Source organism: Anabrus simplex, chromosome 2 (assembly GCF_040414725.1).
Source record: "Anabrus simplex isolate iqAnaSimp1 chromosome 2, ASM4041472v1, whole genome shotgun sequence".
NCBI classification, from domain to species: Eukaryota; Metazoa; Arthropoda; class Insecta; order Orthoptera; family Tettigoniidae; genus Anabrus; species Anabrus simplex.
This window is the reverse complement of record NC_090266.1, coordinates 685,886,325-685,893,126: the sequence shown is the minus strand read 5'-3', so window position 1 is coordinate 685,893,126 and position 6,802 is coordinate 685,886,325.

Genomic DNA, 6,802 nt, shown 5'->3' with positions numbered 1-6,802 from the left:
TGTTGGAGGTTTTCTCTGTTACTATCATGATATGGCGGGTATATTTCTTGAATAGTTTTTGTTCGAGGATTTTGGGGAAGTTACCATATTTTATGATAAGTTGGTTACGGCTTTGATTCAAATTTCTCTCTGATAGTTTTAGAGTGAAAATGGTATCTTCTTGATTTGAATGTACAGTTTCGTTGTCCATTTCATTCTGGTACGTATCATCTCCGGGGATGGGTACATTAGAAACTGTTTCATCATTTACATTTACTTGCATTCTAGAAAGTGCATCTGCGACATAGTTAGTTTTCCCTTTAACGTATTTTATGTCAAAGTCAAACTCTCCTAATTTCATTTTCCAGCGGTAGAGTCTTGAACTGGGTTCCTTTAGGGTGAAAAGCCATTGCAGCGGACGGTGGTCACTTTCCACATAAAAGTGTCGTCCCCATAAGTAAGGCTTAAAATGTTTACTACTTTCTACGATGGCAAGCAATTCTCTCTGTATGGTGGAGTAGTTTCTTTCAGCGGAGTTTAGGGTTTTGGATTAATATGCAATAGGGTGTCCCCTCTGCATTTATTAGAAGGGTCTTTAGTGTTTCAAATGCAGATTTGTACTCAGGGTTTCCTGCATCGATTTTTGATCCCTTCTTTAGGTAACGGGTCATTGGATATGCTACTTTAGCAAAGTCCTTTGTACATTTCCTATAGAAACCCGCTAGGCCTAAGAATTGTTTGATTTCTTTGGTGGTCTTGGGAATAGGGTAACTTTTGACTGCCTTGATTTTTTCGGGATTAGGTTTTACTCCGTTCTGTGAAACAACATGACCTAGGAAGGCTACTTCCTTTCGCCATAAGACCTATCTGTGTCGGTGCGACGTAAAGCCCCTAGCTACTTCCTTGTGGAGAAATTCAGTTTTATCGAGCTGTATTTTCAGATTTACTTCTCGTAATTTCTGCATTACAAGGGTCAGCTGTTGTTTATGTTCCTTTAGGGATTTGCTATATATGATGATGTCATCCATATATACCAGACAGAATTTGAAAAGAAATGGGCGTAGGACATTGTCCATTAGGCTTCGGCCACAGTGCAGGCGGCGAGCGGAGCGTTGCGTTGTGTGGCGGCAAAGATGAGACTCAAACCTGCGTTATCAAATGCATGTGGCCATAGTGCCAGCGGCGCGTCATTTTTGAGGGGAAGTTGGCTCAAGGACAACGCTGCATGCCGCTAAGCCGCTCACTCCTGTTTGAGATTTCAGCTGCGCCGCTCGCAATGACTGTTAGTGAATTAATAAGGGAGGAGATGAAAGTGCTAATTTCTGAAGTTTAAACCTGAACTTTCCTATGGAACGACAGAGAGAAGAATTTCGAAAACCTATTAGTGACAAGGGAAGCCTGGAAAGAGATTGAAACGATCTTGAATATACGAGATAAATTCAGTTAAAAATCAATCACGGTTATGGACATAAACAATATTGTATTTAATGCAACATATTATTATTATTATTATTATTATTATTATTATTATTATTATTATTATTATTATTATTATTTTACGCCCTTTTATTATTGGTTAATTAATATTATCCTTTGTCATATATTGCCGATATGGAAACTTGTGTTCGTCATTACATCTGACTTTTATGGGTCTCTGGAAGTTGGTGACTTGCTTCTGCAGTCGCGCCTGAAGTTTTAGAAAGAAGTCAAAAGTTTGAATGGACATATAAGTTTATTTGAAACATCTTAGCAGGAAATCAATTCAGTTCTCCATATAAATGATGAAATTCCCCATGCATTTCACGTAATTTATTTACTGGATGATCACGACATTCTCTCCTAGTCCTACGTCGAATTCTTCAGTTTAGATAAAACATTTCTAAAAGCAGAGACAAACGAGAAAATTGAAACTGCCATCATCTAATCACTACGTGCAGGGGAGACGCCGCGCCGCTGACTGACTCTTGCTAGATGTCCACACAGCCGCTCTCTCCTCCCCACTCTTCTACTTTTCGATAGCGGCAACGCTCCGCTCGCCGCCTGCACTGTGGCCGTACGCTTACGCGCTGAAAGGTGGCCGGAGCGATTTGAGGCCGAATGGCATTCTGCGGTACATTAGATGCCGGTCATCTATAGTAAAAGCAGTTTTTTTCTATAGATCTAGGTTCCATTTCAATTTGATGGAATCCTTGGGCACAATCTAAAGTCGAGAAATACTGGCAGTGACCTAGATTGTCTAGAATTTCTTCTATTCTAGGGAGAGGGTATTTGTCTTCAATTATTTTCTTATTTAGCTGCCTGAAATCTATGACTAATATCCATTTCTTCTGTCCAGAAGCATCTGGCTTCTTGGGCACGGCCCACACGGGATTACAATATGGAGATACGCTGTTGGTGACTATTCTCTGGTTAATAAGTTTTCAACGTCTTCACTTAATACCTTCTTTAGTGCGGGAGGATATCGGTAATTTCTCTGATATACCGGGTCCTCGTCAGTAGTGCGAATAAAATAAAACGGCGTTAGTGAATGTTAAATCGCACCCGGGGTAGTAGAATACATCTGAGAATTCAGAACATATTTCTGATATGACCCTACTCTCAAGATCATTCATATGTTGTGTGCGGAGATATTCTTGAATATCGTGGTCTGAGATAGAATTTATTTCTAGTGGCTGTATTGTAATGTTCTCTAAAGGTTCAGCTAACACTGGTTTTTTAAATTCTTGTTTTAACTGTGTGTCAGTGGGGTACATGACCTGGTAGTTTTCTGCATGAAAAATTGCATCTGCAAAATATATTCCTTCATGTTCAAACTTTGGAATATATACATCCCCTTGATCGATATTGACAGGGATCGCAATTTTATGCATATCTGGTGAGGGTTGAAAGTTCACTTGCTTGTTGTTCGAGTGGAAATAGGATGGTATGTCTTTGTTGTCTAATGTAACTAGGTTTGATTTATAATCTATTTTTGCACCTAGTTTAACAAAATCAGCTGTGCCGATTAGTGCGTCGAAATATTCGTGCCATTTCATGACTCGAAAATCTACGGGCGTGTCCATTTCATATTCTGAAAAAATGGGGAATTGTATGTTTTCTTCGCCCATTGTTTCCCGAATGAACAGATTGTATGCAGAATGGCTCTCGGAACAAGTATTCTGCAAAATATTCATGTGCTATTGATGGGTTTATTACTGAATGACATGCACCACTGTCTATCAAGATTTTGAATCCGAATAGAGTGATGAACGGCAGTTTGGGAGCATTCCTTATGTTGTTTAGGTCTTCGCTTGAGATGACGGGACCAAGTGAAAATTCTGGCTTTGTTCTTGGTTTTCATAATTATTCTGAGGTAGTGATGAATGGACTGTGTCGTATTCGAACTCGTATTCGTGGGGTTGAGATTCCTGAGAATATTCTGGTGGCACATAGTCACATTCGTTAGTCTCCTCTGCGTGTGTATTTACATTCCCTCTGATAGTAGATACCCCTGACATAGGTGTTGGGTACCTTTGATTATTGGTCGGGTAAGGTTATTTGGTGTAGAATAAGGTCAGTTCATTGGCTTAAAAGGTTGTTGGTTCTGTGATCTGGCAGTAGGTGAGTTCGGACCTTGGAAGGGTCTGAAGTTTGGTTGCTGGTTAGGATTTCTGAATTGTTGGTTTGATTGAGTGGCGAAAGGTCGCATTTGAGGAAAGTAATGGTTCTGTGGTTTTGGATACACAAATGAATTGTCAGTGGCATGGTTTAGTGGTTGTGCCATTGATTGTTCCTGTTAGGTGGTGTCTGCATGAATGGCTTGTGACTGGCGCTGTTATTGAGAGGATATTTCGGTGTCCCTCTCAACTGATCCATGTGACTTTCGTGCGCTCTATCATTGTCATATGTCCTACAGTGTCTTAATGCTTGACTTAAGTCTGTGACTTGAGCATACCGTAGGTACGCTCGGTACGGTTCTAAAATACCGGCTTTAAAGGTGTTCAGACTCAGATCATCTAGCTCTCTCAACTTGAGCTCCAAGATCTGGTCTCTGTAGTTCAATTTGCATAAGCTTTTACATTGGAGGACTAAGGTGTCCAACCTGTCATGATAATCTGTGTAACACTGGTTTCTCTTTTGGAAACAGTTGGAAATTTCCTGTACTAACAATCTCTCATCTTTGACATCACCGAATTTTCTAATTAATTTCTCCTTAAATTTCTCATAACTAGAGTTAGCATCGAGATCCAAAATACTACTTTCTCCTTTAAATGTGGATTTGACGACATTAAATAAAAATTTGTTGACAACATTTGCGTTGGGAACTGCAAGGGCTCTCTTGTGAGTATTTATAAAACTATCGCATCTCGCTATGAAATAGTCTAAACCACAAGATGCGCTTCCGTTAAATTCAGGCAGCAACTGATTTTGGGCATATTCAAATTTTGAAAGCATTTCTGTCTCAGGCATTGTAGTGACTATATCTAACTGATTAGTTGAAATAATTGAAAATTACAAATAGGTACTTTAAATGTAACTCACAGGCAGGAAATGATGATCAGCATGGACTGCATTCTCCCTGAGCTGTGTAGTCGGTTGGTCTTCCTTCTGCGTTGTCGTGCTATCGAAAAGCCCCTCTGCGGAGTTGTCGGTACGCACGTACAGCTATGGCGGTTGGTTGCTGTCGAAAGGCGCTTCGGGGGCGTTGTCGGCTAGCTTCCTTCATTCAAGCGGTCGAAAGGCCCCAAGTGAGGTTGTCAGTTCCACTTCCTTCTAGCTGGCTGGTTCAAATGGAATAGTTGACTTCAGTAGTTTGCGGGAAGATACTGGCTTGTCGGACAAGTAGCGAAAGGCGATTCTGGATCGTTTTCCGACTAGCACATAGATCTTGTGGCGATCGTGTATCGAATCTCGGACGGGCCCCCAGTTAAGTTTGTCGCTTAACAAGTTCGTGGTTAGCTTGCTGAGTTGTTAAGCTAGGTCCTCACAGGTCCTCCACGAGTCTTGAGTACATATCTTATTCCAAATGAAACGAAGATATCCAATGTTGTATTTATTAATCGACTAACACTTATTACATTTGAAGATTTAAAGTCTATTTACAAGTATTGAGGCCTGACGCCTAACAGCCAACTCAATCAGTTGGTAGTTCTTAAGAGACTACCGTACATTACAAGAGACCTTTTCCGTTTGGAGTCCAGCGTTTTATATGATTTAGGGCAGTCACGTGTCAATCTCTCTGACTGGGATACATTGCTTTCATACTGGTTGATTACCAGGGAAGAGGGGGATATGTGTAGCAAACAGTTAGGAGTTTAGGAAGGGGTTTCTGATGGCACCAGGGAGTGGGGCACATACGTCACGGAAAGGTTTGGGCTGATTCTGCCAAGCATGAAGATGTGTGTCATCCTGGACTCTGAGTTGTTATTGAAAAGTTACTCGCATCTTGACTGAACAGTATTGGTCACTAGTTTACCTAAGGTCTGTTGAAACTGCTTGACACTCATACAATATGCCAGCAACAGTAGTAATAATAATAAAGTAGCTTTTAGAAGCCGAATCCACTAGTATTAATGGGTGAGGGTTCTATTCCCGGCGAGGGATATAACTCTGGTAAGACAGTAGCAACAGCATTCAGTGCTCGCTGCTGCTGGTCTTGATACTATGAACTCCTTTCTTAAAAATATTTGCTAGTCACTCTAATATATCGAAGGTTTCCGGTGACGCAGGATGGGAAAGGTCCGGGATTAGGAAGGTAGCAGCCATAGCCTTAATTAAGGTACAATCCCAGCAATTCCTGGTGTGAAAATGGGGAACTACGGAAAACCACCTTAACGGCTGCCGACGGTGGGATTTGAACCCTTCATTCTCCGAATGCAAGCGCATAGCTACGCGATACTAACCGCACGTCCAACTCGCTCAGTCATTTTTTAAAAGATGTATTTTTCTATCACCAGAGGATTTTTAAAATTGTCATATTTTGTATAGACTACCCGAGGTGTACAGTAGCGCACTGGTTTTCTGATTCAACATACTGTTGGTTAAGTTATTGCGTCAGTCGGCTCATTTACTGTCCACATATGACTGAAGTCTTGTGCAACGATGTGACATACGAACTGAGAGAATACTGAGCTGTTCTTCCCAATATAAAACAGGTACTTTTTAGTGGTCATGAGCACGGCTCATAGTCATAGGGCAGGCTAGAGTCGAGTTCAATTACTTGTCAAATGTCAACTAAGTTGTAATTCTTTCATTAAACTAATAAATAGTATAACCTAATAGCCTACCTACTTAATAGCTACTTTAGAATTACGTTTTGACTACCTTTTTAACACTGCAAATAAATCCCTGTAAGAAGAGGGCAGTGAATGCAAGTGGGTATTATTTTCAAATGAGCTGAGCTCGAGTCCATTATAGCATGCGATTCTTTCAATGTACCATGGCTCTGTATGTATTGCTTCAGAGGAAGTTTGGCTCCCCGCCAATGTCCAGTGTAATACCAATATAAATGGTCCGTTATTGGACGTTATACATTTTCCAGCTAACTCATTCCTAGTTGCCAGCGTTTCGCCCCCGTGTGCTAGGTTGAGCTCATCAGTTGGTACCTAGCACACCTACCAAGAATGAGGATGTCTTAGTGAAATACCGGTACCGAGGAACGATTAATTTTATCAGATTGCAAAGTTCTCGCAAGCGAAGCGAAGTTAAGTAGAGTGGTATGTTGCTGCTGTTATACCGACACTATGACGGCGGATCATTCGTAAACTACTGTGTATTTTGTATGTGATTAATTCAATGAGTGAGCTATAAGTCCAAACAGTCAGTTGTTGATGTGGCTAATTAT